The sequence below is a fragment of the Myotis daubentonii genome, chromosome 5, assembly GCF_963259705.1.
Source record: "Myotis daubentonii chromosome 5, mMyoDau2.1, whole genome shotgun sequence".
NCBI lineage: Eukaryota > Metazoa > Chordata > Mammalia > Chiroptera > Vespertilionidae > Myotis > Myotis daubentonii.
Genome location: NC_081844.1, coordinates 52859375 through 52880177, shown reverse-complemented (window position 1 = coordinate 52880177; position 20803 = coordinate 52859375). Strand labels below are relative to the sequence as shown.

Below are 20803 nucleotides of genomic sequence, written 5' to 3'. Positions count from 1 at the left end.
TCTCCTGAGTCTTGAATTCATTCTTCATAAGACAAACCAAGTTTCCTTGAATAAGAATAGTGTGCGGTATATAAAAAGTCTTCAGTAAGTGTTAGCTATCAGTATTACAATCTTGTTACATTACTGAGAGACTTTCTGGAATATGAGATTGAAACTGAACTCTCCGACTGACTGGGTGCACGGTCTTGTTCAGTGCAGTGTCTTATTGGCTTCCTATTGCAACTATGCAAATTGTGGGTGCTCAATAAATGCCTGTTGAAAGGCACCGAGGTAAGGGGAGTGCAGGAAGGGAAATGGGGAAGAAGAAAGGAAGCTAACTAGTACCTACAGATGTGATTTTACACTGCGTGGGAGTTTAGAAGAGAGAAGGTTTATTTTCAGTACAAGTCTATGATTCTAGAAGGATTGTAGAATCATCCGACCACTTCAGCCAAATGGTTCCTAAAATGTGTCCCATCTGTGCACTTTGGCCCAGGACACTTTACAGTCCTGGAATGTTTCCTCCTTGTTTCCCAACTACTAACAGCCTATCCATTCCTTAAGTTCAGTTTCAATTACACTTGCTCCATGAAATGTCTCCTCATCCTTCACAGGAGAAACAATTGCTTCCTGTTCTTAAATGTAAGAGTTTTGGTGTATAACAGTTGTATCACTTATAACCAATTTTATTTTCCTAGTTATCTTTTCATAAACTTAATTTTGATCATTGCAAATAAACTGTAAGCACACTTATGGCAGAAACAATACAACACTTTAGCTTAGTGGTTCTCAAACTTGGCTGCACATGAGAATCACCTGGGAATCTTTTTAAAATCCTGATTTCTGGGCCTCATCCTCCAGAAATTCTGTTTCTTTGTTACTAATGTTGTGGCCTCACCCCATAACAAAGAAACAGAATTTCCGGAGGATGGGGCCCAGAAATCAGGATTTTAAAAAGATTCCCAGGTGATTCTAATGTGCAGCCAAGGTTGAGAACCACTGCTTTAGATCCTTACCCATTGTAAGCCCCATGTAATGTTCCATTTCCCTCTGGTGCGGGATGTCCCCTGCCCCTTGAGACTGACAGAGCCCACCTTTCTCCCACCTGCTTTGTGCCCTAGAAAACTGACATGTACAAATTACAACATGCGGCTGCTTCACCATTGCCGGGAGCCGGTCCATCCTTGCTGTTTCAAAGGACCTGGCATATATGGCATACTGTTCTTAAAATGTTTGCTCACCTTCTTGGCACTATGTGTTTTAACCAAGGTCTCCTCTCTGAGAAAGGTTGTTTCCCCAGGTAGGGATTTTCCCCTGAAGTTAGGGAAGGAATAAAACCCCTCAACTAAGTGCCAGGCGGGTAATTAATCACTTTAACTACGAACAATCATGCTTAAGCTACATAATCTTTACTCCCTGGAATGGAGATAAGAAACGCCCTAACCTTTGTAATAGAGATTGATAGGATTGAATCAACTGGTATAAATATAGATGTAACAAGACAGCAAGACACAGAACTTAGAAGAGAGAACCTACAGACAGAACCTACAGACAGAAGAACTTCGCTGGAGAGAACATGGCAAAAGATCCTGGACTGAACCTGACTACAGAAATTGGCAAGAGAACCTGACTAGAACCTGGTGACTGAACCTGGCTGGAGAACCTGGACAGAACCTGGCTGAAGAACCTAGCGAGGGAACATGGCTACAGAACCTCGCTGGAGATCCGAAGCAAAACCTCTCTGGAGATCCAGACCAGAACTTGGCTGGAGATCCTGGCTAGGCTGCTGATCAACTGAACACTGTCTCCGTGTCCTTCCTTCTTCGCCGACTCCGTCTATGCCTTTGGGAACCCCTGGACCTGCTAGGGTTGGACCCTGGCACACCATGTGACTTCTAATGCATCAGGCCAATGGGGAGCCGTGAGGCTGGCAACTTACTTCCCCGAGTTTCCTTCCTGCAGAGACAAGAGCTGGCCAAGACCTCGCTGAAGGTCAGAGCCCCAGCACAGCAGCCCTCTCCACTGGTCCTGCCTGCCTTTTGAGTAACTGGTTCCTCCATTGCAGGGTTTGCCTCTGTTACTAACCTCAGTACTGCATTCATTTATAAGGTCTCCTTACCCTGCCACTGCCCTTACCTTTGTAAATAGAACTTCTATTAAACTGTTTTCAAATTATCATAATTTAAGTGCTCCTTCTGTTTCTTGCTGGGACCATAATGAATACATCTACTTTATTTTCCCTTCTGCCTTAATATTTGAAATTATTTACTTATTTATTTATGTTATATTCTTCCCCTACCAAAAAATAACAGTAAGCTCCATATGAAAAGCATTTTGTCTTGTTCAGCACTATTACCTTCAGCTTCTAGAATAGTACCAGACATCGCTTCTCGGCCTTTTGGCTAAGATCAAGTGTAGAATAGTACCAGACAGAGAGGAGGCAGTCAATAATCTGTTGAACACAACATAGATGTAGATAGATGATATAGATATAGATGTAGATGTAGATGTAGATGTAGATAGAGATAGAGATAGAGATAGAGATAGAGATAGAGATAGAGATAGAGATAGAGATAAAGATAGAGATATATTCAAATTCAGAGTAACATATCTATATGTTTAAAAGATGATTCCAAAATACTAAGTTGGTTATTAATTAACTTCTCAAGGTTTAGAACAAAGTACTAACTCAGAGCCTAAATGTAGTATTTTTTTCAGCCCAATCAAAAGAAAAAATGCATAACTCTGTACATTATTTTCCTGAAGTTGAGTTTCTAACACTAAGGGAAGCAAAGTAGAAAAGTCCCAGAGAACATAATATAGAATGAAGGCAAAAAGACATCTCCAAACAACCTTTTTTGTTGTTTTTTTTGGGGGGGGGTAAGAGAAACATGATACCTGCGGAAAAAAATGAGGCCATAATTCAGGAAGCATCTCTGACATCACTATACACTTATTTCCCTACTCAAAACAAAAATTTATTACCACTGCCTCCCCATTTCCTGCCTAAAGCTATGCTTTTAAAGTATTAAGACATTAATCCTACCGAAATGGTGGATAAGCCTCTTCTTACACAAATACCTAAAATTAATGAAGTATGCAAGATAAAGAAGTGAAGGGAAGACTGGAAGGGAGACCCTGCCCAGCTCTTTCCTAAATGAGACGCTGTGGATTATGGGGCAGCCAAGAATAGATGGACAACAGGGGACAGTCAGAGAGGTCAGAATGTGCACGGCAGCCATGTCACTGGGGAATGCAGCAGCTCAACAGTGGGAGTGCTCCCCAGCCCGACAGCTGCTGACAGGGTGAGGTTGGGTCCACAGTGCCAAAATGAGCTCATATGGGTGTGGCAAAGGCTTGTCCCCTATAAGATGTCCTCCAACAAACTTTAGCAGCTGTTCAACTGCTTAACAAATGGCTATTTTCTTTGGCTAAATACCTTATCACTGAACTATCTAGGGAAACCATGAGGGACCTAATGAAGCTATTATTTGCAAATCAACAGATGAGGAAACTAAGCATAAAGATAAACAGTATTTTCAGAAATTTGGTGGTAATTTGAATGGTATTTCCCATCACTTAGAATTCATTTCTAATCTTCACTCTCAAATACTGATGAAACCTTTCATAATTTGTTTTGACCTATACATGAGTGTAATTGCATATATGTTAGACTGGAGCCCGTGACTCATTTGCAATAGAACTTCCTGACCTCCTTCTCATTTTCAGTATCCTCACGTATCTCAGAGACCAGTTCCCAAGGATTTCCTGCCTCTAGGTGTGTCACTATATTATCACTGAGAGGGATACCGATTCCCAGATCTGCTCTTAAATGGGCTGGTATTTGACAGAATTCCTCTTTGTTCAGAGAAGCAACCAGAAGTTATGAGGTTATTCAATACCTGACTTCTGGTACTGAGGGAAAGCCCAGAAAGCCAGTGCTTTTAGCTAAAGATTCTGAAGTAAGTTTGAGCCTGGGCACTGGGGAACTGGAGCATCAGTCTCTCCGGGCCCTGCATGTTAAGGCGGAGCCAGTCAGGAGGCGAGGGAAGCTGGTCAGGGCAATGACTAGCAGGTGGGACTCAGGCCAAGCGCGGCTCCTGTCCAGCAGGGCTCTCCTAAAGGCACAGGCACACTCCGAGATCTGGCAAAGGGAACAGACCAGTGATGGCGAACCTTTTGAGCTCGGCGTGTCAGCATTTTGAAAAACCCTAACTTAACTCTGGTGCAGTGTCACATATAGAAATTTTTTGATATTTGCAACCTAGTAAAACAAAGACTTATATTTTTGATATTCATTTTATATATTTAAATGCCATTTAACAAAGAAAAATCAACCAAAAAAATGAGTTTGCGTGTCACCTCTGACACGCATGTCATAGGTTCGCCATCACTGGAATAGACAGAGTAGTGGGAAGAAAACAAATTTATTTTAATGATGTTTTAACTTTTATTATTTAATATTTTATCTTATCTATAGATTTTATTGCATTATTTTATATCTTACATATTTATTTATATTTCATATATTTTATATTTACATTTAAACATACATATATATTCTTGAATATGGCTTAGAAACACATATTGGAGATGATTATTCAATCCAGGGTGCTTGAAGGATATGCTTAGAAATAAGATGGACACAGGAGAACGAGTAGGAAGAGAGCGCTAAGTAAAACTGTCAGGATCACGCAGTGGGGTTTGCGGAGCATCCACAGTACACAAGAGGAGAAGAGACTGCAGAGAGAAGGAGCAGCATGGATCCAAAGAATGGCCTGGAAGGAGGGCCCACAGCAGAAATATGGGAGGATTGTGTCTCTAGGAAGAGGAAGTGCCACTGCCCACTGCCCGGCTGTCTATTTCTGCTGGGGATAAGAGATGCAAAGAAGCCGAGGGACCTGGCTGAGCTCACAGTTACCCCGGCACCTGGGCATCAGCAGCTGACAGGGCCGGAGAGGCAGTGCTTGCCCAATAGCACTTGTCCTAAGACCTGTGATGCTCTTCCCCACCCAGTGAGGAATGGGTCTTCCTACTGTTTCTTCACTTCTTCCATCTGATCCTCAAAAGTCCTCCTGTCCCTGTCTCTAGAAAGGACTTCTCCGACAGCTGAAGACTCCAGAAGCAATTTAATGCTCTGCCCGGGCACATGCTCTCCCATCACACAGTAGCTCCACCCCCTTTCCTGGGCAACCAACTGCTTACACAGAAGGGGAACTGGGGAAATCAAACTTCATACATGTTTCTGAGGATCGCCAATTTTCCCGTGTGCAGCAATATGATTTCTCTCTTGTTGTTTTTTTTAATCTCCAAGCTGGAGGATGAGAAGAGGGAAGTAAGCGTCTGCTCCAGTTCCTCACTGCACCTTTCTTACACAGTCTTGGCAAAGGTTCACATTTCCAGTCAACTTCACTCGTTTTATTTCCCAGATGTTTTTATGCTCCAAGGCCAAACAAGCATGAATCGCTCCTTCCCTGTCAGACTCCGACTCCATCTGTCCCTGTCACTTCTCCCCTCCCCATCACAGCCACCCCAGTTGCCTGGATCCTGGAGGCGAATTTTATTACAATATTTTCATTATACTATTTACATGAGCACACCCTTGAGAGGGTCAGCCTCTGTTAGAAGCCATACGAATGGGACTCAAATGGCTAAAAAACACATGCAGAGCATACTTTGACCTCTTGGGACAATCCCAAGTGTGTGGCTTGTCAGAGGGATGGGAAGACTCAGAGTCATTCTTTCCCATTTACACTGCATTCTCCAAGGTGTACTGTGAACAAATAAAAAAAAAAGTGAGCTTGGCTCAAAGCTTCTGCAGTGTGTCACTCCAATTTCCAAGGCTTAGAATCCAACTAAGCTTCTTTGCATCACTAAAATAACAAAACTCATGCTGTAATCTATATGTGTACATTTTAGCCACAATCTATATAATAAAAGCCTAAGCGACAGTATGGCGGAATGACCAGAACGACCAGTCGCTATGATGCACATTGACCACCAGGGGGCAGACGCTCAATGCAGGAGCTGCCCCCTGGTAGTTAGTGCGCTCCCACAGTGGGAGCACTGCGCAGCCAGAAGCCAGGTTCATGGCTGGCAAGTGCAGCAGCAGTAAGGAGCAAGGGCTCCCGGAGTGCGAGAGCCCCAGACTGCAAAAGGGATGTCTGACTGCTGGCAGGTGAACATCCCCTGAGGGCTCCTGGACTGCGAGAGGGCACAGGTTGGGCTGAAAGACCCTGCCCCCACCCCAGTGCATGAATTTCATGCACTGGGCCTCTAGTTATTAAATAATTAAATCTACTGATGCAGTGGTTCTCAACCTTCCTAATGCCACGACCCTTTAATACAGTTCCTCATGTTGTGGTGACCCCCAATTTCATTGTTACAAATTGAACATAATTAAAGCATAGTGATTAATCACAAAAACAATATGTAATTATATATGTGTTTTCCGATGGTCTTAGGCAACCCCTGTGAAAGGGTCGTCCACAGGTTGAGAACCGCTGTACTAATGCATACTTAAAATTTTGTTATAAAAAGACAAACCAAATGTACAAACAAAAATTAAATAAAAGCAGACTCATAGAACACAGACCAAAGGTATGGTTGCCAGAGGGGAGAAGAGTGGGTGGATGGGTGGAAAAAGTGAAGGGAGATTTAGTCAGTAATATTATGGTAAGTTTGCACAGTGACAGATGATTGCCAGAATTAGTGGGATAACCAACACTGTAAGATATAGAAATGCCAACTCACTGAATAAAGAAGATGTGGTACATACAGGTGGGGCAAAAGTAGGTTTACAGTTATTAGTATGCATGACAGTTTATTCTTGTATTATTATTTATTAATTATTGTCCATGGGAACAACTGTAAACCTAATTTTATTCCACCCTGCATATATAATGGAATATTACTTGGCCATAAAAAATGAAATCTTACCATTTTTGACAACATGGGTGACCTAGAGGGTATTATGCTAAGTGAAATAAGTCAGAGAGCAATAAATATCATATGATTTTACTTATATGTGGAATCCAAAAAACTAAATAAATGAATGAACAAAAGTGAAACATATTCATAGATACAGAGAACAAACTGAGGGTTGCCAGAGGGGAGGCTGCATGAAAAAGGTGAAGGAATTAAAAAGTACAAATTGGCAGTTACAAAGAAGTCATGGGGATGTAAAGTACAGCATAGGGAATACAGTAATATTGTAATAACTATGTATGGTCCCAGGTGGGTACTAGAATTATCAGGGAAAACACTTCATAAAATATATAAACGTCTAACCACTATGCCGTACACCTGAAACTAATATAAAATCATATTAAATGTCAACTGTAATTGAAGAAAAATGACAAATCACTATAATATTGTATACCAAACTATAAATAAATAGATAAATACATAAATAAATGTTGTTATGTGCCTCTGCACATTTTTCTTAAACTTTAAAATGCATGCAAATCACCTGGGATCTTAATAAAATTCAGACTCTGGTTCAGGAAATCTGGGTGGGCCTGGAGATGCGTGTTTCCAACAAGTCCCAATGCTGCCGCTCCTGGGTCGCCACTTTGGGCAGCAGAGACTTAGAGCATCCTACCTTATCTTCCTCAAGTTTGCGGGCATTTAAAAAGCATATTCAACTCATTTTTTATGAATTGTTGTACTCAAGATGCACAGATTGAGAGCTTAACAAAGACTTGTTGAAATATGACTTATTATATGTATAAATGGCATCCAGCTATAAAACATGTCCCTTACAGAGAATAGCAGATGTAGATCAAACAGCAGGTAAATGCAAGAAGCTTTGAAAAGCAACAAATTCAAGAAGAAGAAAGAGTTAAATGGGATCCCAACTAGAATTCTGGGCAGAAGTAGAAGTAAGTCACTGAGTTGAGTGTAAACAATAGTAAAACTGAACACAGAAAAGAACTTCTTAACGTACCAAACAAATGTATCTAGAATCTGGAAAAAAGAAAAGAAAGAAAAGAAAAGAAAAGAAAAGAAAAGAAAAGAAAAGAAAAGAAAAGAAAAGAAAAGAAAAGAAAAAGCTTCACTTGTCTTTATGCATAGGCCGAAGAAAAATGGAAATTTACAGTGGATAGAAAGAAAAACCATACATACAAGAAACGGGAAAATGAAGATGAAAGCCAGCTGCAGATCTAAACAACCCAAACGAATTTTCTTGTGAGAAAATGAATCATGCAAACACTAAATTGAATTACTAAATCAAACTAGAATGTTTTGGATTTCAGGATAAACAGCACAAATGCACAGTGTGAGGAAATATCTGAATACTGACTCTCGGGTTTTAAAAGCTGCAACTTGTCTGAAACCTTCCCGGCTCTGTCAATTCATTAGGCCTCTGTATCTAAGCCTTTACCTCGCATCAGATGTCTGACTGAAAACGGGAAGGTAATCTTCATTCAAGGCCCATCCTAGTTAAGATTCAGGACTGCGTTATCTGCAAATACCGCCACTCCTCTACGGAGTAATGAATGGTCGTTGGAGGACTCCGGCCGGAGGACCTCTTCCTCTCCCCATGACGCTGACATCTACAATAAGTCCAGAATCCAGAGATAACCATGGAACTCAATAATTCACTTTTGGCAGTTCTATTTATTTTTTAATTAACATCTTTTCCAAGCGAGAGACGAGAGCACGCTGCAGAAAGCAGATCCCTGATAAGCATACCTCGACAGCTGCAGATGCATAGGGGGGCCAGACTGAGGGATCAAGGCCACGTAACAGGTGACGGCAATTATTCACTCTGGCTATGCAACAGGGCCTCGTGGGCTCTATCCCTTCAATAGAGATTTACTGTCAAAGTCATCTCAAAGTCACAGCTGAATGAAAGAGCAAAGTACTTTAGCCCGGCCTGGATGGCTCAGTGGTTGAACGTTAACCTATGTACCAGGAGGTCACTGTTTGATTCCCGGTCAGGGCACATGCCCGGGTTGCAGGCTCAATCCCCAGTGTGGGGCATGCAGGAGGCAGCAGATCAATGATTCTCTCTCATCATTGATGTGCCTGTCTCTCCCTCTCCCTTCCTCTCTGAAAACAATACAAAATAATTTTTTTTAAAAAAAAATAGCAATTGCTTTACAAAAGCTCAGCACCATCAGAGGGAAAAGTAGTCTGTGCTACGTCCATGTCATACAAACACTTGGAAATAGCAGGCCTGGCTATCCCCAGTCCCTCAGTCTAAGCGTCTTTTAGAGGATTATTCTCTGTTCAAAATCCCCAAACTAAGTAAAAGCCATGCTTCTTTGAGATAGGATAATTGAATCGGCCAGGATCGCTTGCTTTCCCAAACGTTGCTGAAGACCATATAGAATCACTGCGCTACTTAGAAGCCAAATACCAATTAGCAGGGCCCCTAAAGCATTAAAACTGGAGCTCTGAAACTGACATACTATTTAGTTAATTTGGAGAATTTAGCATTTGAACCCTTAGCTGGAACTGAATTTCCATCCCACCATAATATAAAGTGCATTTCTGGTTCATCAGGCTCCACTTAACTAAGGCAAAAACACATAGCTGTGAGGTAACTCCCAAAGCCACAGTGCTTAAATGAACCATGACCAATTTTTAAACAGGGCGTTTAAAAAGTAATACTGTCATCAGCTTTGCAGTCCGGACACCACAGGCCCCTCGCGCCCCAGCCAAGTGTGTCTAATTGCTTCTCTGCTGGGCCCACCCGCACTCTGGGAGCCATTCTGGCCCTGGGCAAAAAACAAGGAAGAGTTCAGTATCACACTCCAGTATTACACTCCAGCATCACACCCCAGTTTACTGCCGAAACATTCTGTAACTGTTAGCCTCCTGCTCCCTAGGGTTGGGATACCGTGGGGCCAGGCAGGGGCATCCCTGGCTCTTTCTTTGATCCCCTGCCCTGGTTTTCAGTTTCCTTCCTCAGTTGGCCTCTTAGCCTCTGTTTTTCCTAAGGATTGATGTACAGGTTGCCTAGACCAGAATTATACACCAGACCCTTCCTGGGGCCTCAGCCCTGTCCCCTGCCTCAACCTCAGCCCCTACTTGGCTCTCCTGTTGTCACCTAAGCTCTCATATGACAAATGAGAGACAGAAAGTTCTATTATATCATATCTCATCTAAATAATCACTGATATATCTCACTGCAATTTTTAATTATTTCTTAGTGGCAGATAATAAAAAGTAGTAATGAATGGCTAACGAAGAAAAGTTATCCTTAGTGACAGTGATATTAATGTGTTATGTCTGTTGAGTCAACTCTGACCCCTGGCGACCCTGTGAATGAGGGATGTCCACAATGCCTGTCCTCACCAGCCCTGCTCAGTGCCTGCAGACTCGTGCCTATGGCTTCTCTCATGGAGTCAATATATCTCCTACTTGGTCTTCTTTTCCTGCTGCCTTCTATTTTCCCAGCATTATTGTCTTTTCCAAAGAGCCCTGCCATTTCATTACACTAACATAGATCCTTTAAAAATCACCGTTTTCACATTTTTCATTCTTTAGATCAAGAAGCATTTCATTCATCAGTGCTAATACATGATAATGTAAGGAAACATCACATATGGCTTCTCATAAGACCTGTGTAAGAAGAACCTAATACAAAGTGTTATCTCTAACACTTTCCTGTGTGACACTAAAGGGTTATCGTTTAATGTTCTGAGTCTGACTTATGCAGACAGCTCTCCTATTTGCCAGCATGTTGTTGGGCATGGAATGCAAGTGCCGAGTAGGCCATTCTCTGTGAGCAGAATTGCCGCTGTGAGGTGAACACAAGATAGTAAACAGGAGAGCTGTAATGACTGTTCATTATATTTTGGCTGCTCAACATCAAACCCCCCTTACCCCCTGGGAAAGCCTTCAGTGTGTGGGTTTTGATGGGAAGTCAAGTCCTACTTCTCACTGCAAAAGCCAAAGCAGATCACATGCTCCCTGTCCTCGCCCTTGGCAGATGGAGCATGCACGGTGTCTGAGGCTTGGCCAAAGGGAAGTTTCTACAACACAACTTAAATTGTTGATCTAGGGAGGCAATGACAAGGGGAAGTTGAGTACTCAGCCTTAGCAGTGGCACCCAGCAGCCTCAGAGTTATCAGACCAATTCTGCAACATGACCCAGCTTCCTGGGTTTCTGACCATACTCCTAGTTTCCTAGATATTAGTTCAATTTTTAAAGCTGCCCAATATCCTCCCAAGAATTTTTTTTCTACATAAGTTAGCCAGGGTCTGTTACCATAGAACTTCAAAACTTCTTTTCTATAATCAATGTCTTGTGTGTATAATAAAAAGTATTATACAGTAGAGAGCAGCCAAGACTCCAGAATAGGACTTCCTGGTTTTGTCCCTAGGTCTGCTTCCTACTAGCTGTGTGATCTTCAGCAAATCACTTCACACCTTGTGCCTCAGTTTCTCCATCTGCAAAATAAGGATCATAATAGTAGCCAACCTCATGGTGGTGTCTTGTCAATGGATTCCATAAAGTGTCTATCAGAGTAAGCTAAGGTACAGCTGTGATTATGATAATGAGATGATAATGATTATGATAATGAGATGACAATGAGATGGCAGTTACAGTGATCAAATAAGCCATGATCTTTAGCACTTTGGAATCTAATTGAAGAGGCAAGAGGCATACATATTCAATAAATCATATGTAGGAAAGGATGACAGAGAATGCATGTGTGGACACAAATGTGGATCTAAACGCTGTTATCACTGTCAGTTTATGAAATGTTCTTTCTTAAACCAGCCACATTTAGGCCACAGAAATATTAGACCATACCAGAAGATCATGAAAAGATTTCAAGGTTCACCCAAGAAATTATAATAGGTTAAGATTCAATGAGAAAATGAGCAAAGGACATTTGTTTCAAGCCTGAACAATGTCAGAAATCCAGAAGCACTCCCAGCAAATTCTGTTTCAGTGTCCCCTAGGGGCTCCATTCAGATACATGGAATAAAATTAAGATATGACCTCATAGGAATCTTTCTGATGAAACATAAGAACTAATCCTCAGGCTGAGGGGTTAACTTTAGCCCCCCAAATGTCTCTTCTGTGGAGGAGGGAATGCTACAGAATTCTTGGACCTATTCTTACAGCCAACATCTGAATTATGTGTCCTTTAAAATCTGTAGCATCTATCAATAGTTTACAAAAATTCATACATCCTTGCATCATCTAAAACAACTTTTTAAGGATCCAATTTCAGCAGCATCTAGTATAACTGCTTTTGGAGGACTCAATTTCATTTTTTCCCTATAAATTTCCAATTATCCCAGCAGCATTTATTGAAAAAGACCATCTTGCCCTGTGGCTCTGTGGTGCCACTTTCTGAAATAAATCAAATGTCTATGTGCACGAGTCTGTTCCTGGGCTCTCTTCTCTTTTCATTGATTGATTTGTCCATTCCTATGCCAGCAATACACTCTCTTAATTACTACGCTTTAATTACAAGTCTTCTTTCCTAGGAGCTCAAGTCCCCTGACCTCCTTCCTCAAAAGTGTCTCAGTGATTCTTGGCCCTCCCCATGTTTATAGACACTGTAGAATCAGCTTGTCAACTCCCACCCAAAAAACCCACTGCGATTTTTAGTAGAACTGCATTGAATCTACAGGTCAATTTAGAGGAACATTAACATCTTCACAATATTAAGAAAGAAAAAGAGCGAACAGACCTCAGCTGGAAGAGATTTAACACTCAATTAAATTCTGATTTTTGGCTATGACAAGGGACTGAGAGTTCTATTTGCCAAAATACTGTAAGACTGTGTGTGCCATTTAAAGAGAACATAGGGCTTATTACCTGAGAGGAACCAGAAAAGACAGGGACCTCTCAAGTTGCAATCCCAGTGCTGGGAAGATCTCTTTGTCTGTATATATTGTAAAAGGAAGGTAAGAGGCACAACTAAAGCTGCATTTGGATTATATCACAGGCAATGCTTGTGCAATGGTATCACTCAATACCAGCTTGTTTTCTCAGAAAATGTCTTGCACATCTTTTGTCAGATGTATTTGGTTAAAACGTTAGTTGCCTTCTCTTACGTTTTCTCATTACTTATTATTATTGGTATGTAGGAATGCCCCTGAGTTTTTATGTTAATCTTGAAATCCTTTAATAGTTAGGTGGTGTATATTTTTGTTTGTTTGTTTTTCTCTGCAGATAACATTAGTAAGTTGAATCTCTTTTAGGACTCGTTATGGGGACACTGAGATGTCCTAGTCGTAGCCTTGAGGTCTGGCTTGGAATGATCGCCTGGCTCTGTCACCTGGCTCTGAGTTTCCAAGCTGCCTGCAGAAGCTGAACTCCTACCCACACTTCCTGGTTCAAGGAAGGTGTTCTTTTTTTAGCCTGGATCTGTATATTAGGTTTCCTATTTTAATATTTCTCCAGCCATCAATTGTTTTGTAAGGAAGAGAATTAATTAAGCTATAAACCACCCCTGACCCCTTGTCAGAAGTTGATGCAACCATCATTATATGTCTTGACTGTAGGAATTGTTTTAAATAAAGCACACTATATATGACTTAAGTGTGAAATTATAAGAGATCATAAGACAAATCATAATAAAACCAATACACTTTTAGCTACTTTGTCTAAAGCGCAACATTATTAGTCAGTCTAATGTTTTCACAATTTCAACTGGATGTTATCATGTGGATTATATTTTACCTTCATATCCTCAGAGTCAAGCATAGTGGAGTACTGCCTGACTTAGAAAAGGCCACATAACCTCCAGAGCCTCATTTTCCTCATCAGACAAATGTGTTACAATATCTATTTCAAACAAACCATAACAGCATCTAAGGTGGGAGAGAAGATGGGAGTTAACTTTCTTATACTGTTCAGTAGGAGGGTAAGGATCTACTTTACACCTCAAGTTAAATATCTATGTTAAAATAGGCAGGTTGATGACAAAAAGAACACATATGGAGAATAAAGTGTTCAGGATCAATAGAGGAAATGATATGAAAAAAAGAAGAGAAAGGGAGAGGGAAAAATACCTCAGTCAACCCAACAGGCCCCTGATCCTGTCTCTACCCTTGTCCACCAGGCCCTGTGCCCTTCAGGGATGACCTTGAGTGGATCACACCCTGATGCTCCTTTGCTCTCTGGACTGCCAGTGAGCTCAGCCAACAGGAGGCAGAGAAGAAGATCAGAGGAAGGGAAGAGAGGGAAGTCAGGCACCTCTTCCCTGGCTCTATCCTCCCAGGGCTACCAGGTTCTGCAGGGAGGTATCTACAGATTCACTGATATTCTTCCTTGCTCTCTCCTTCCCTCCCTTATTTCAAAAACTCAATCCAAACCAAAGCATGTAAAATATCTCAATAGTTTTTACATCGATTATATGTTGAAAGATTAAGCATGTGATATATTGGTTTAAATAAACTTTATTATTAAAATTAATTTCTCCTGTCCTTTTTCCTTCTTTTGATGTGACTACTAAAAAAAATATTGATTTACATATTTGGTTCACATTTATGACTCACAGTACATTTCTATTGGACAGTGGTGACTAGATTCTAAGGTCAAATTAGGCCTCCTTGGTTCCTTTTGAGTTTAGGCCCTACTCAAAGTGTGGTCCCTAGACCAGCCTCACGGTGTTCACTGAGGAGCTCATTAAAAATGCACAAAATCTCAGGCCCTGCACCTGAACTATTGAGTCAGAATCTGTGAATGACACCCCCTAGGACACTACAATGCACAATAAGTGAGAACCACTGCTTTAGATAAACATCCAACATTTGGCCAACTAGATCTTGCCACTGACCACCCTAATGATGAAAAGTGCTAGGAAAGATAGATTCAGTGACATGAAAGGAGGATGGCAATCTATTGAAAATCTAAAACAAAACAAGCCTGAGCCAGGCTTTCCTTCAGTGGAGGTGGAGGCAAACTTCCACACAAGTGGACCCTTGGAAACTCCCCAGAGCAGTGGTACAAAGTCAGGTAATTCAATGAAACAAAGACATGTGCCTATTAATTGGTTGTGAACTAATGTTTGTGTCCTTCCCAAAATTTACATATTGAAATCCTAACCCCCAATGTAATGGTATTTGGAGGTGAGACTGGAGAGGTGAATAGTCATGAGGGTGGGGCCCTCAGAGATTACTGTCTTCATAAAAGAGACCCTAGGGAGCTCTCTCTCTCTATCTGCTCTTTCAACCATGGGAGGATGCAAGGAAAAATTGAGTTTCCAGCCCAAAGGAGGACCCTCATTAGAACGCTACAGTATTGGCACCCTGATCTCAGGCATCCAGCCTCCAGAACTCTGAAAAATAAATTTCTGTTGCTTATAAGACAGCCAGTTTATTGTACTCTGTTATAGCAGCTCAAATTGACTAAGACACAGTCTTTTGTTTGTAATCATACAACGTAAATATCATTAACTTTTCTTATACCATGTATAGGTTTTTTTAAAGGAGTAAAATTTCAGAATCTACATAAGCAATGTGTGCTATAGCCTCTAACTTTATTGCTGTTCCTGGGAATAACCTTGGATTTTGAGTAGCACATTCTTTGAACCTGACTTAGTTTGTTTTTCCTTGATGACTTATAGTAAGCACCTCTCTCAACTCCTCTCTATGCATTTTTTTAGCTCTGCCCCATGTGGCTCAGTTGATTGAATGTCATGGGGGCGTGCAGGAGGCAGCTGATCGATGTTTCTCTCTCATCAGTGTTTCTATCTCTTTCTCCCTCTCCCTTCCATTCTCTCTGAAATCAATAAAAAATATATTTTTAAAATTAGCTAGAAGCACACTATTCTGCAAATCCTCTTTTCTTAGAGGTTCACACCCACATCACTCTCCCCAATCACCTTGCCAGGTAAACCCCATCAAATGGTCACCCTCTGCCTAACTAACAGAGTATCAAACACTGAATTGCACAATGTGCCCTGGAAAATGTAAAGGAGTCAAAGCTGATTGTGGCCCCTGTGGAGTGACAATAAAGAGGTAGGAAGGCTGACTTTGAGTCTCCATTAGACAAATGCCAATCGGTGCCCTAGAGATCGGAGTGGACAGCCAACCAATTTCTGGCTCTCCAGTCTGTTAAATGAATCATTTCATCGAAGCATGGTCCAAGTGCTCGCTATTTCCATTATTTTAATTTTAGAACACTCTTCAAAATCTGGCTGCACAGGCACACTACATTATTCTTTTTCAAGATTTTTTTTAGCTATTCTTGCCTGTTTTTTATTCTTGCTGAAGAACTTCAGGATCACTTTGTCAAGTTTAATTTCCCATGGGTTTTGACTAGATTTGCACTCAAATATATAAACTTCCACTGAAACATCCAATTCAAGAACATGGTACGTCTCTGCATTTACTTGGGCTTTCTTTTATATGCCTCAATAAAATTTAATAGTTCTCTTTCCACAAGTCCTGCACATTTCCTGATGGGCGCATTCCTAAGAAGTTTATCCTTTTGCTTTCATTGTAAATGCAATCATCTTCCAGAATTCTTTTCCTTTTTACTTAATTTTGCAGTAATACATAGACAAAAAGTCCAAACATTATAGAGCAGTAAAAACAAACCTGTCATTCAAACAGTCAAACCCCTCCTCCCGCCAGCAGGTCTGTCTATTAAGAATTGGGCTCATATCCATCGAGACAAGTTTCCATGCTCTCTGGATTTTGTTGAGTTTTTGGCTTTGATATATTTTACATAAATAAGATCACACTACATATTTTCCTTGTGACTTTTCATATAACGGTATGTCTTAGAAGAGTTCCCTTGTCAGTAGATATAGCTATATCCAGCTGTATATGGCACCATTATAAGAAGCTGCCAATGTCTTCAATAAATTTCCCACTAATGGACTAATTTAAGTCACTTCTGGCTTTTCACAATGAAGATATTATTTTGCCAAACATTCTTGTATATATATCCCAATGTCATACATGCCAGTATTCTCATAGGAGAAATTTCTAAAGATGGAATTTCTGGGTCAACGGTTATGAGCATTTTTTTAAAAACTGAAAGCTATTATAATATTGTCCTGTGGGGGGAAAGGATTTACCACTTTGTACCAACATCATGAAAAGGTCTGTTTTCCCACACTCTTTATAATGAACATTTTTACCTTTAGTTTTAGGCAATTTGCCAAAATTTTATTAAGTTATTTTTAATTCTTATTTCCTTGAGGATCTGAGAGATATTTTCATATTTGCATTGGCCATGTCAATATCTTCTTCTACAGCCTGTCTTGCCATAGCCCCTCTTTAATAAGCCATGAATTTTCTCCTTAATCCCATGACTCTGCTGATCTGTTTTTATCTCTTCTCAGTTCTCCCATATTGTCCTTTTCCTTTTAATGTTGTGGTGAAAGCAATATTTCAAGATAGTTGCAACAACTATCATGTGCTATGGAAATATCTATGATTTCTTTTGGGGACAAAGTCCAGATATTGGTAATTCTCCTGTGGTTTGCAACATCATAATTGAAGGAAACAGTACATTTCAGATGGAGTTCATTGCAAATAAAGATGTAATTGTTTTACCACCCAACTTTGTAAACTCCTTGGTCTAAAGTCATCTCTTTGTCGAATCCCTTCCAGCAAAGTTAACTATTAATTCCTTTGTGATCTCACAGCCGTCTACACCTGCACTTACTGAGTGTTCCCTTCCAAGTCTTCACTTTCCTTATCTCATTTCCCCCAAAAGACAGCTCCTGGAGGAAAGGACCAGGGCAGCAGGGCTGAGCCAGCCAATGTCCTGCCTCAGAAGCTTGGTGTATCAAGAGCCAGCATGAGTTATACATGAATAGGCTGACATGCTGAAAACTCAGTATAAGATCCATGGTTTGCAAACCTATGAAATTGTACTTGGAGAGTATGAAATTGGAATTTACTTTCAAAATCTACCTACATTATTTCCTTGGTGATACACATTTTATGTCGATGCTGAATTTCCATCTTCAAAGACTAGATCAGTGTTTCCCAACCTTTATGAAAGTATTGTCCCTCTAATAGCCTTTTTAGAGACTTTTTTCTCATGCCTCCTAATGAAATTTAAGTATTACAGATATACTGTATATCTACTTATGTACCCTGATGCTTTCAAAAGCCAAAAGTCATTGCCATTATCTTTTTTTTTTTTTTACTCCTCCAAAAACCAGTTATTGCCCCCTAGGGGTGATACTGGCCCCATTAAAGATTCATAGACCAGATGAAATTCTATGAATAACTGAACATATTTGTATTCTACTTTTATGAGACATAAAAAATCATAAATCATCCTATTAGTTTCCCAGAAATAGTTAGGTTTTTCCCTCCTTAAATCTACAGGCTAAGAAGTTATAAGACCAAAGAACACAGTATAAAGAAGATATAAAGAGAGGCAATTTTAAAAAATCACAATTGAACCTCATCCTTGCCACACAATTCAGACTTTCTCTGTTTCATCAAATAATGTCTTTCACATGTTTATTACCCCATATGTCATTAGGAAGGAAAGCATGGAATGCCTGGAGTTATAACGTGCAAAAAGCACACACATATATATCACCAGTAAGTTGAGAGTTACTATGAAGTCTCTTTGAACTTTGCCAGCATTTTAGAAAAATGACACAAACTTTTGCTGGCAAAGACAAAAATAAAGAGGCGCCGCAGCACTGAAGTCCTTTGATATTAGGGGGTGTTTAAAAGAAAGATGCTAAGTCTTTGTTGGAATCATGCACTGAAAGAGAATGGAAAACCTCATTGACTTAAAAGCTAAGTGGAAATTGGTTTGATCATATTTTAAAACATTCACCAAGATTTCTTCAATATGATAACAAGATATGTTCAAAAGATTTCTGCATCAACTGTAGCAACTTGTTGATAGCTAAAAAGAAAGAAATAAGACTCTGGGTCAGCAGTTTTGGAAGCAGATATTATAATGGTTCATGAATTAATTAAATACCATGAATGATTATATTTTTCCCAGCTTACTGAATATATGTAAAGTCCATTTTTAAAATCACACCAAGTACCAAATCTATGTCATAAAGTAAAAGTACACTGAAAAACAGTCAAGTCCTCAGTATCTGCTGTGACGATCATTGGCATGCTGATGTGAGTAGTTTTTCAGAAAGGTTCTTTCCTAGTTTCATTTTTAAGAGCCTTTACAGCAGAACCACCTTTCTACAAATTAAAAAAACAAGCCTATAATTGAAGATCAGATAACAAGCTTCACAGACAAGAAAAAGCTAAAGGAGTTCATCGTCACCAAACCAGTATTACATGAAATATTGAAGGGTCTTTTTTAAGAAGAAAAAATATGAACAATAAAATGGCAATAAATACATATCTATCAACAATTGAATCTAAAGATCAAAATAAACAAAAGGGAATCTAATGAACAAAATATACTGATAAGTAAAATAGAACCAGAGGCATGGAAACATGGAACAGACTTACTTCAGAGGGAAGTGGGGAGGGGGAGGCAGGAAGAGATTAACTGAAAATCTTATATTTATATATGCATTGTCCATGGGCACAGACAATAGGGTGGTGAAGGCCTGAGGTGGGGCAGGAACTGGTAGAGGGGGGCAATAGGGAGAAAAAGAGGGGACATCTGTAATACTCTTAACAATAAGGATTTTTTTACAAAAAACCTATAATACAACATGCTGGGGTCCAACCCCAGCAGGTCCAGGGGTCCCCAAAGGTGTGGACGGAGTTGGCGAAGAAGGAATGACACAGAGGCAGCGCTCAGTTGATCAGCATGGTTGGGTTCTCTAGCCAAGTTCTGGTTTGGTTCTCTCACTAGGTTCTCCAGCCAGGTCACCAGATGCTGGGGTTCAACCCCAGCAGGTCCAGGGGTCCCCAAAGGTGTGGATGGAGTCAGCCTATCCGTCCCGAGTGTGGGGTTCTCAATGGCAGGGGGGCGCTTACCTAAGGGTCCCTGTTCAGGCGCCAGATGCCGGGGTCCAACCCCAGCAGGTCCAGGGGTTCCCAAAGGCGTAGACGGAGTCGGCGAAGAAGGAAGGACACGGAGACAACGTTCAGTTGATCAGCAGCCTAGCCAGGATCTCTAGCCAGGATCTCCAGCCAAGTTCTGGTCTGGATCTCCAGCGAAGTTCTGGTCTGGATCTCCAGCGAAGTTCTGGTTAGGATCTCCAGCCAGGTTCTGTCCAGGTTCTCCAGCCAGGTTCAGTCACCAGGTTCTAGTCAAGTTCTCTTGCCATGTTCTATAGTCAGGTTCAGTCCAGGCTCTTTTGCCATGTTCTCTCGCTAGGTTCTGTCTCTAGGTTCTGTTGCCAGTTTCTGTCCAGGATCTTTTGCCATGTTCTCTCCAGCGAAGTTCTTCTGTCTCTAGGTTCTGTGTAGGTTCTGTCTTCTTTGGTTCTGTCTTCTAAGTTCTGTCTCTTTCTGTCTTGTTACATCTGTATTTATACCAGTTGATTCAATCCTGTCAATCTCTATTACAAAGGTTAGGACGTTTCTTATCTCCATTCCAGGGAGTAAAGATTATGTAGCTTAAGCATGATTGTTCGTAGTTAAAGTGATTAATTACCCGCCTGGCACTTAGTTGAGGGGTTTTATTCCCTCCCTAACTTCAGGGGAAAATCCCTACCTGGGGAAACAACCTTTCTCAGAGAGGAGACCTTGGTTAAAACACATAGTGCCAAGAAGGTGAGCAAACATTTTAAGAACAGTATGCCATATATGCCAGGTCCTTTGAAACAGCAAGGATGGACCAGCTCCTGGCAACAACACTTATCAGAGTTAGCACACCTCTATTTGTTTTAAATTTGTAATTTGTATTAAAAGGATTATGTCATTCTTTATTAGGCAGTTGTGTGTTTTTTTTAATATATATTTTTTATTGATTTCAGAGAGGAGGGGAGAG

The 20803-nt window shown here is 40.6% G+C and overlaps 1 protein-coding gene across 1 annotated transcript in view; it reads right to left on the bottom strand.

Moving 5' to 3' along the window:
* Positions 1-20803, bottom strand: part of DCHS2 (dachsous cadherin-related 2) — a 191308-nt gene that overhangs the window by 116973 nt on the left and 53532 nt on the right. The window lies entirely within an intron of this gene.